The sequence below is a fragment of the Lytechinus pictus genome, chromosome 16 (genome assembly GCF_037042905.1).
Source record: "Lytechinus pictus isolate F3 Inbred chromosome 16, Lp3.0, whole genome shotgun sequence".
NCBI lineage: Eukaryota > Metazoa > Echinodermata > Echinoidea > Temnopleuroida > Toxopneustidae > Lytechinus > Lytechinus pictus.
In genome coordinates this window covers 4,572,882-4,584,071 of record NC_087260.1, presented here as the reverse complement: position 1 = coordinate 4,584,071, position 11,190 = coordinate 4,572,882, and the positions used below count along the sequence as shown (strand labels likewise).

General features: G+C 37.7%; 1 long non-coding RNA gene across 1 annotated transcript; it reads left to right on the top strand.

Annotated features, from left to right (window-relative positions):
- Positions 1 to 2,934: 2,934 nt before the first annotated feature.
- Positions 2,935 to 7,801, top strand: LOC135157055 (uncharacterized). Its single transcript, XR_010296135.1, has 3 exons — positions 2,935 to 3,079; positions 4,555 to 4,730; positions 5,450 to 7,801. It is a non-coding gene; the product is annotated as an uncharacterized LOC135157055 (long non-coding RNA).
- Positions 7,802 to 11,190: the final 3,389 nt, after the last annotated feature.

Here is an 11,190-nt window from a genome sequence, read left to right as displayed (position 1 = left end):
ATGTCCACAGTGGCGTACCGTGGGTCACGGCATTGGGGGGGGGGGGCACCAGCAATTTTTTTGAATGACTGAGTGAGTGACCTAATAGAGACATTTTAAGGACAATGTCATTAAACGGATATGTATCTCACTGATCAAATAATGCGAGCGCGAAGCGCGAGCTGAATTTTTTTTAATTCACACCTAAAAAGGGACATTATAATCAAATTTGTGTAATCATGATAGGTACCTGTCTCGCTTAACAATGCGAGCGCGAAGCGCGAGCTGAAAACTTAGATAATTCAGACCTGAAGTGGGGCATTCTAAGGTTTCTTTTTAGGAATTAACTAGGACCATACGTATTTCAGTAACCAAATGATGCGAGCGCGAAGCGCGAGCTGAACATTTTTGATATTCAGATCAGAAGAAGGGACATTTTAAGGACTGATTTTAGGAATTCATGAAGAGCAGACATACCTCACCAATCCACCAATGCGAACGTAATCACGGACAGGAAATGTTTCGTATATACGAAGACCTTAACATGGGGCAATCACTTTTGAGTCATAAAAAAGAAGCACATGTCACTACATAAAACAATGATAACTCAAGTGCTAGGAAATATATTTGGTTTATATTGACTTGAAAACGGGATGTTTTAGTACAACATGATTTTATATCTCGTTAAACAGACAATGCGAGCACCAGGAACAATGAAGACGTAGGCCCTGGGCAAATTATGTTTCATAAAGTTATGATAAAAATGTTTCTTATGTAATGTAACTTCACATAATTATAATATAACATTATAATGTATAATATTTTCTTCTTTCCCACTACGTTTCTCTTCCTTTCTCCATCTTTTCTCCTTTCCCCCTTTCCCCGTTTTTTTTTGGTCAGCCGATGGGGGGGGGGGGGGGGGTGTGCCCCCCATGTCCCCCGTAGTTACGCCACTGTATGTCCATATGGCAAATACCCCTCCAATATTATCATCTTGTTTACCCCATGATGGTTTAATGGTTTTATTAGAGATTACATTAAAAAAAATTGTCATTCCATCTTAATCCCTTCCCAAAGACCCCAACATTGATGAATTTGAAGAAACGGGGGGTTCTCTTCCAATGTTATAATAAGGACATAAGTATTTCGTTTGGAAATGGTGAACTGGCTCTTTATTTGCATTTTATGATTCAATAATATTATTTTATTTGTTAAGCAGTATATTGGGAAGAATTTTCACCAATAAAACAATTATCTCTTGTGATTTTTTTTTCATTTCTTTCGTAAAAAGTGGGGGGGGGGGGATGTTTGTACAGGCCATCCCCTCCTCCTCGAAAAGTGGGGGGGATATATCCCCCCATCCCCCCCGGGATTTACGCCAGTGTCTACGATGCCCCGAAAGGTAGGGGGTGCATGGACGAAAATATAGCGCGTGCTATGTGTTATATACGTGTATTACAACAATTCCACTTTGGTCTGGTATTCGCCGCTAATCGAAATCACCATTTTATGTCTTGAAAATCAACCAAATTTATCTTTATTAGTCATTCCATCGATTTAGGGGTGAACATTGTAGCACAGACAAGGGGGACGGGGTCTACGATGCCCCGAAAGGTAGGGGGTACATGGACGAAAATATAGAGCGTGCTATGTGTTATATACGTGTATTCCAACAATTCCACTTTGGTCTGGTAATAAATTCACCGCTAATCGAAATCACCATTTTATGTCTTGAAAATCAACCAAATAGATCTTTATTAATCACTTCCTCGATTTAGGGGTGAACTTTAAATGGCTCACAAAAAAAGGGACGGCGTCTAAGATGCCCCGAAACCGACGCAGGTAGTGCATCAAAGTTGTAAATTTTACTGAGAATTTAATGTGGTCATCTACCCCCCCCCCCCTCCTGTTCCAAGGCCCATGTGAGAGACACTTATCCTTCATATAAAATTAATTAACAGATGCATTTTATTTAGGGAACAAGCAAAACTATATTGATACACATTGGAAACTCAGAAGACATAAAATGGTTGTATACTCCGTGCTGGAAATAAGATAGTTATCAATAAGAGTTGAATTTACAAAAGAGAATCCGGAAGCAATCATCAAACTCTGATACTGAATTTTGAAGTAAGCAGTATATTGTGAAAATAAAATGCACGCAGTCATAACTATCCATTTGAAGTGATCATGATGTCTTGTTCCAACTTTCGTTTTGCTTAAAAAATGTTACGTGAAATCATTTTTTAATCATGTGATGTCTCTTATATTAAAATAATGTCCATAAATTAATGAAAAAATGCATTAAATATTTTTGATACAATATTTTTAATTCTATAGGAGGAGGTAATTTGAATAATCACGAATTCATATGATTAAAAAAGTGGGAATATACAGGAGAGATTACTTTTCTCCATTGAATGTTAAAGAAGAAATTTAAGGAATATAGAACTGGCCGAAATGCGGATCTTTAAAATATCATAACTCTACTATCCTTGTCCGATATTGTTAACATTTTACCAACTTTGTTTGATTCTTCTTGATCCGTGATATTTTCAGCTGCACTCATGCCATATAGAAACATACTCCATTCAATTCTTTATGATTATATTCAAATGTTATACAAATCAGTCATATACTAACATTTGAAGCAATCATAATGTGGAATGGTGCATTATGGAAGTTCCATATTTTCAATCATCTGTAAGTTCGGGTAACTATGCCTTTTTACTATACCATTTCCGTGCGCATTAATATAATCTTCGAAACGTTTGGGAATTTAAGCTGTATTTAGGGTCTGCGACTATTAGACTACGCACACGGTGTAGGGCGGTTTGTATCGCGATAGCTCTGTGCGCTGGGTTTGTGCGCTGGCTTGCTTCGATATATTCTGTGCGCTGGGTTTGTGCGCTGGCTTCAGCCTGGTGGCGCTCGGCCCGGCCCGAGCGCCCGCTCGCTGCTGTGGACCACTGCACTGGCGGCCGGCTGGTGATCGCCAACCCCAAGTCTGCGAACCTAACGATTTGAGTTAAGATTGAACGTGAATTTCCTTTTATTTTACAAAATCTTTCAATTGATGATGTTCCTTGTATTCTTATGAGTAAGTGTGCAAAAAGTCTCACAAAAATGAGAGAAATAATTGATTTTCTTTGAAAAAATCTCAGCCAGTCATGGTCATTTTCAGATTGAACAAAATACACAGTGGTTGTTTGTCCGGACGGGTGGGGTGTCCGGACACATGACTTTTACTCTCAATTTTGAAAAGTTTACAAGCAAAGTCTTTAATTCTTTTTAGCACAGAATATAAGAAAATATTATAAAGAACAAATATTGATGATGAAAAAAAAACTATTCAACCTAGGCACCTATAGGCTATAGCTATATTTTTGGTTTATTCTTGAGATAAAAACAAGGCTTCATTTCTGTTACGTGTCCGGACACCCAACCCCCCCATCCTACTATTAGTGCCCGATGTGCGATGTCTGCGCATTCATTCACTTTACACAGGCCTATTACACACGCGATGTGAATATTTCGATTAGAAAGCAAGCTCTGAGGTACCTCGAGCGAAGTTCGTGCAGGCTCCACTCCACTTCACTACAGTACCGCTACTACTACACTCCACCTACATGTAGGTGGAGTGTAGTAGTAGCGGTAGTGAAGTAGATCGAGTGGAGCCTGCACGAACTTAGCTCGAGGTAGCACCGAGGCTGCATTTTGAGGCCGTCACATGAAATGCCCTTGAAAGTGTTCCATATCCAATGCACCCCCCCCCCCCCCACCAACAAGACCAAAAATAACAAAAGGTTGTTGAAAATTCCGGTTTGTTCAGATTTTTCTACGTGTATAATTTTTTTTGTACCGTTGTGTTGGCACCTTAGTTGGGACTTGAACTCACCTCGTTTTATCTGTAGTCAAGTCACCTGTTCCTGCTTTGCTAGCGAGAAGCGCTGATACTGGAAGGGGTATCAGCCGATAGTTCGACTAGACTTGACTCACACCCTTTACTGACTAAATAAACCGATGTCTATGGACAATTACACACACTATATACATGTACATCATACTACATGCTCGAAATTTGACGGAATAAAGCCATATTTTAGTATGTATTTCCACTCCCCCATCATATATGTTCTATATTGGGCTAGATATGTGATTCTGATCCTTCTTCGTGTTTTTATACGCCCGTCTTGACGGGACGTATTATGGTACATGTATCACGCTCGGTGTCCGTCCGTTAACTTTTCCTTGTAAACGTGATAACTTCAGTTTAACTTAACCTAGGCTCATATAATTTGGTATGTATAATACTAGCATGGATCCAAGGTAGCCTATTGATTTAAGGTCAGAAGGTCAAAGGTGAAGTCGCCATCTTCCACTTTTCTTGCTTGACCGATAGCTCCATTTTCCGCGTTACAGACGGGCGTACTATGTGCTCGCCTTTGCGACACTCTTGTTATTTTCAGTTTCAGTGGGGGTGCATATGGAACTCTTGCCAATGCCCTAAATTCATTATTTTCCCACCATTTTGAGTCAGATTTTTGATGAATAGATCTGTTTATGACATTTTAGGAGAAAGAGAGGGAGAACCAAAACTACCTGTCCTGGCATCACACTTGAGGAGGAGATGAAGTCGGTGAATATGACCTAGCCCGGGGGAGTTTCCAGAAGAAGGCCCAGAACCGCCGACCGCCAGGTGTGGAGGTCCTTCGTTGTTGCCCTACGTGCCAGGCGGCATCAGGCAGTAGGTAAGTAAGTACAGTAGGCTATTTCAGGTGTAAAGTAAATTTTTTGTTTTGAGTCGTTGTGCATCTTCTATTATCAGAATCGCGCAGATTCGGATGTGCGCAATCTTGGGACACCTTATATCTGTCAATGGTCCTAACTGTACTAAGAGGACTATGTGATGATATTTTTATCATTTTTACATTGTATTTTCATTCATGGAGCCTAGACAAGTCTCTGTTGACTGTAGAACTTTGTACACAAAGATGGATTTACCTAGAAAATCCACTTTTCCCACAATACTTAAATTTTTGTGAAACACCCCCCAGAATTTATCTTGGTTATGTGAAATTGGCACCTTGTAATTTCTTATTCAAACTGATGGAATTATCCCATTACCATTTAAAACAAATAAAAAGCATGAATTAAAATCATGATTAATTAAAAAAAAAGAAATATGTTTTTTTTTTCAAACAAATTTACTCTAAAATGTCCTTCCCTATACAGAGATGGTTTGGAGGTGCAGATCTTGAGGGCATCAAGCCCCCCACCCCCTCCCCCGACTTGACTTTACATGTTAATATTTGAAGTCCTGTATAAAATATGTAACACACCCCACATTGTTTTTTTAATTAATTTTTAAAAAGTTTCCAAATTGATATTGAAACCATTTAGTTTGTAATGAATATTAAGTACTTAATGTAGGAAAGGTTTTTATGTTTCTCTTCTGTTATTTTTGCAGATGATGAAATGGAAGGTGTCCTGAATCTGCACCCAGTCATCTGGTTTCGTAACACCTTTCATAGCACCATTGGAACCTGCTCCCTACCAGTATAACATCGAACAGATTGGAAGAATAACGGCCAATGGGAAGTGCCTTTTATACCCCTACTTGCCACACAGCAGTCTGTGGTTTAGGGCAATCTAAACTGGATTATTGTAGCTCTTCGTGCTTGAATTAGGGCGATCTGGACCGACTGCAGATAGTACAGAATGCTGCACCTATTGTGCCATTTGCCATACACCCACTTCAAAGTCAATGACAGGGATCCAGATTACATGTATTAAAAGGAATGCCTTGTGCGTCATTTTCGTTCTAGGCGCACTTGCATTTTTATTTTTGTGATCCTTAGTCTACCATGCACCTACAAATTAGCTACTGGTGATGAAACTTTCTCCACTACTGCTCCAAGGCCATGGAATTAGCTCCATCCTCTCCTCCAATTTTTAACAACCTTGGATCAATATCATTTGAGAAGACCTACCACATTCCTGATCATCTTTGCTCTGGACTTGGAACAACACTGTCACTGCCTCATGTGCTGACTAGGATGGCATCTCAAAGTGCTTTGTATCTCACAAAATAGTGTGTTGTGTAAAAGAGAACAAGCATTGAGGTCAAGCATAAGGGTAACCATGGATATGGCCTTTGATTACTTTTTAACAAAACTTAAAATTCATCAAAATAGGACAAGGGATAATAAAGTAATGTATGACATTCTAAGCTCTGCATTATTTTGGTGAAAGACCTCTAAGCATATGCAAGTAGCCTGCTGATGATGTCATACAGACGTACATGTACATGTATCCCCAACTTATTATTTTGTATATAAAATTGTGTATTTAAATTGGATTGTAAACTGCATTGATGTGACTTTATACCTGTATTGATTATTGCTGGAAGTTCTTTTGCTACATGGGATTGGAAGACATACTTATTACACACATGAAATAATTACTACATGTATTTCATCTGGTAACAGAACAATAAAAATGTGGGCATGATATCATAAACTTATTACCAATATTTTTGTAATTATTTTTTATCTGATTTTGATAAAATTTTCACTATTTTGCATGGTAAATATTACTTTATTTATCATAGATATAATTATGTTGAGCCCGGATATACAAGTACCCCTTTAAAGATAAATTACCAGTTGTAGTAACAATCTTAAAATGAGTTCGAACAGAATCCAAATATAGCTCGAGAAGAAAATGCGTAATTGCTGAGAAATGAGCAAAATAAGCATGTAAATCTATCAAATGTCAGGTATTTTTCGAATCAATTATATTACACTGTCCTGTCTCACATATGTTTTTCTGTGTAAGTGATCATCAGAATTATTGATTTTAAAGATAAATTCCAGTTCTGGTAACGATCTCAAAATGACTTTTTACAGAATCTAATATAATGACCACCCAAGTGTCTGTATGAATAAAAAATATGTGCCAAATGATTCTGGAAGAAATTGTGTAATTGCTGAGAAATAAGCGCGGATTCGGTCACTTCCGTCGGGTCTTTATTCCAGAAATAATAATACACTGTCTCACGTGTGCCTATCTGTGTTGGTGATCTTCAGTTTGAACGTTCTTAGCGTAGATTTCAAGATTTCACAAAGTTCAGTTTATGTACATGTAACTGTACCAGATCTAGATCCTCGATGATATACTGACAATTAAGCCTGGTTTTACAGACTTTCTCATGAAATCAGTGTTTGTCAACTGCAACTACTGGCATTTCTCTTTAAGTTCAAAATTCATGATTTTACAAAGATACAAGTTTACATTAATGTACCAGATCTAGATCATGTACAATATTTTGACAATTAACCTTAATTTAAAAGAAATAATTGTTTGCTGCAACTACTGTCATTTACCCCTAAGTGATAATGTAATACAATCACAAACTTTTCATAAGAATTAATGTACCTGTATGATTCTTAAACCCGAATGCAAGCTTCCATAAATCCTGAAATCAATGCAACTCAGGTATTTTTTTTTACATATAGTATATTTTTACCTACATTACATAGATCTCTAAAGTTGAAGGTATATTTAATTACAATTTCAACAAAAAAGCTATATTCTTGGAGATCATTATTATTCATAATGCCTCTGTTATGTATTAATGTATTAATGTGTATTTATGTATTGGTATAACAAACATTGTAATTATTTCATTCCTTTGACCCTAATACTGCATTTTCATAGAAAAGTGTTTTTTTTTTTATCTATTTCTTTTCCTTTTTTTGCTGGTAATATCATGTTATGCAACTTTTATTTATTAATAGAATATTTGTCATGATTTCATAATTGAAATGCGTACACGTATTTGATTTTGTTTTCCATTTTTGTATATATTCTTTTTCTAGGGGGGGGGTCATGTTCTTGAGACTGAGTCAAGTTATGCAAGGCCCTGGCATGGAGGATCATTATATTGTTACTGGGAATGCTGGACATTGTCAGACCACCTCAGTATTCACCAACAATAGATAATCCTCAATGACAAGGTCTTTGAAGTGGTGTGTGTACATTACATGTAGAACTTAATTTAAATGTTTATGTCATCACGTCAGAATACGTTAAAATATCATAGTTCATTTCAATATGCGACGTCAATATGACGTCTATTACTAGTCAGCAATATGTTTCAAAGTCGTCATTCAGACGTCGTAGTTGACTTATAAAGACGTCATAATTACAGCAATATGACGTCTGAAACTGGTCAGGAATAGGTTACTAAGTTGTCATTAAGACGTCGTAGTTGACTTTTAAAGACGACATAATTACATCAATATGACGTCTAAAACCGGTCAGGAATAGGTTGCACGGACGTCATTACGACGTCGTAGTCGACTCTCGAAGACGTCATAATCACGTCAATACACGACGTCAAGCTGACCCTTGATACTGGTCAGGAAAACGTTGTAAAAACTTTGCAAAGACGTCATTAAGACGTCGTAGTCAATCTTGGAGACGTCATAATGACGTCAATATACGACGTCGTTAAACTGACGTAATTATGACGTCATTTTTACCAGTTTCTGCTATCAGGGAAGTAGTCGCATTTAGTCGACTGGAGGTCATAAAGCACTTGAACATGTGCAAGAGACATACAGAGACCAGTCTTGCGACTGGGTGCGATAATATAGGCCATAAGACTGTTACAAGACCGATCGCAATTACGGCTTTCAACATTGCACTACCGTTGCATTCGCATGTATGCAACCGTTCAGCCCCTTTCACAATTGATGTCAGACCAGTTTACGACCGCCTGCAACAGTTTTTTCTTGTTGTTGCACGATCGATCTCTAGCAGTCTTGGGAGTACTCGCAGTCGTTGTAGACGATCGCACGAACTCGAGGTGGTCGTAAAAGGTCGCATCTGAACTTTGAACATGTTCAAAATCCAAACACGATCAAATACGATCGATTCACTCGCATCAGATCGTACCATCGGTCGGGCGATCATCGTGCGAGTGTTGTTCAACGTTGTACGACTTGGTGCGAGAGGTGGCACGACTAAGTAGTCACATTTACTCGACTGGACGTCGTACAACACTTGCACATGTGCTAGCGACCAACTTGTACAGAGACCAGTCTTGCGACTGGGTGCGATAATATAGGCCATAAGACTGTTGCAAGACCGATCGCAACGGCTTACAACATTGCACTACCGTTGCATTCGCATGTATGCGACCGTTCCACTCACAATCCCTTGTGCAACACTCGCATGTGATCGCACGAGCACAATAAGAGCATATGCGACTTACTCGTGCAACGGAGTTTACTGGTTGTTTTTGTTGTACGACAGCTGTTGTAACTGTGAAAGCCTCCGTGCGATCTTATGAGATGACTAGCGATTGATGCCTGTTGCAGCCTGTCGCACGACCAAAAGGTCGCAAATGGTCGTACGTCAATAAGCCTGTTCACGGTTGTAAACTGCGCACGAGCAGAAAAAGGTCATTGGAGACAACCATGAAGGTGGCTTTCAAATTCACGGACATAGGCATTTGTGATTTGATGATTATTCATGTATTCCTTTCAAAATATTTATCACATCCAAGCTGAAGAGTAATAAATAGAGCTTTCATTATCACTGGTATTTGACAGTAGCCTAAACAATAGTCAAATGTGCCAAATGCAGACAATAAAACAGATTTCCAAACTTTATCCCTGATGTATTATTCTAGTCACCTGGTCTATACAATGCCTTTTGTTCTTAGAATTTGAATACTCTCTTACGCAACATCTACATTTGAAAATGATAGTGCTTATCCTAATGAAAAATTACAAAGGTCATTTGAGAAAAGTTGATCATGAGCTAACCGCGAACTGGCTTATTGTGAAAGGGTCTTTAATTTCCTCAAGGTTTTTACGCGGAAAGGGGATTCAACATATTCTCTTTGGATAACGCACAGGGGCAGATCCAGCTTTCGCCAATAGAGGGGGGTAGCCATTTTTTTTTTACATTTTTCCCGATCGGCCGCTCGAAGATGATTTTTGGTTGTATCTTTGAAGGGGTAGTCCCAACAGTCACTTCTTAGCTTTATTCTTATGAAACGTTTTGGAAATTCAATGTATTTTGTCCTAAAAATTAATATTTCTGTGCAATGTTAGTGATCCTAAAGAAGATTGCATAATAAGATAATTACCGCGAGCGTGAAGCATGAGCAGAACTTTTTAACATACATTCTGGCCTGATCGATCGATCGATTTAGTGGATCCCCTCATTTCCATTTCCATACACGTTTCTTCATTGTTTATACAAGCTTTTGTTATATAATTATGCTAAGGTAAAATTGATTTTGTACTCGTACTTTGATTTGTATTTGTATATGATTTATATTTGTCATGGAAATTAAATAAACTTCTTGAATCTTGAAATCTTGAAAAAGTGGCCTGTTAAGGACCGTTTTGCAGTTAGCCATAAAGACCAGCGTTGTAGTGCCTTGATGCTAGGCCTTGGCCTTAAGGCCTGCTTTTTCAAAGCCTTGGCCTTGAATGTTCAAGCCTTAGCCTTGAGAGGGCCTTGGCCTTGAGGATTTTGAACCTTGAAATTTCAAGGCATTTTCAAGGCATTTTGTATTTTGTACTTTAATTTGTTTTTATATAAGTAATTATAATTTTTTCAATTGTGCTGTATTTTAATGACACTAATGGTCAATACTACCAGTCAGCAGTAGCAGAAGTAAGTGTAGTAGCAGTGCCATCAATTACAATAATCACCATTATCAATAATCATCATCACATTATGTAACAAAGAAAACAGCAGTAATGAAAAATAACATAATTTATTGGTAATGTTGTAATCATGACTAATGATAATAATGACAATATCAATAATAATGATAATAATGATTATGATAAAGATTATTGTGATTTGATGACAGGAATAATTCTGACAGATCTGACTGCAATTTTAACCAAAAAAATCATATTGTAGAAATAGCTAACTTTAAAGAATGATAGCAAGGTTGATTTGGCCAACAAGAATCTTAATGATATTCTGAAAAGATTTGGTAAAATTAAACACAATCTTCAATTTTGTCATTTCCAAATGGGCTATGTCAATGGCATGATGAGCCAAAAAAGACTCAGACCTTTAAACGGGACACTCTATTGATGTTTTGTAAATCATGAAAAGGATGGGTAATTCAATTGGTCATTTTCCTACATTCTTACATTAATAAATTGTGTG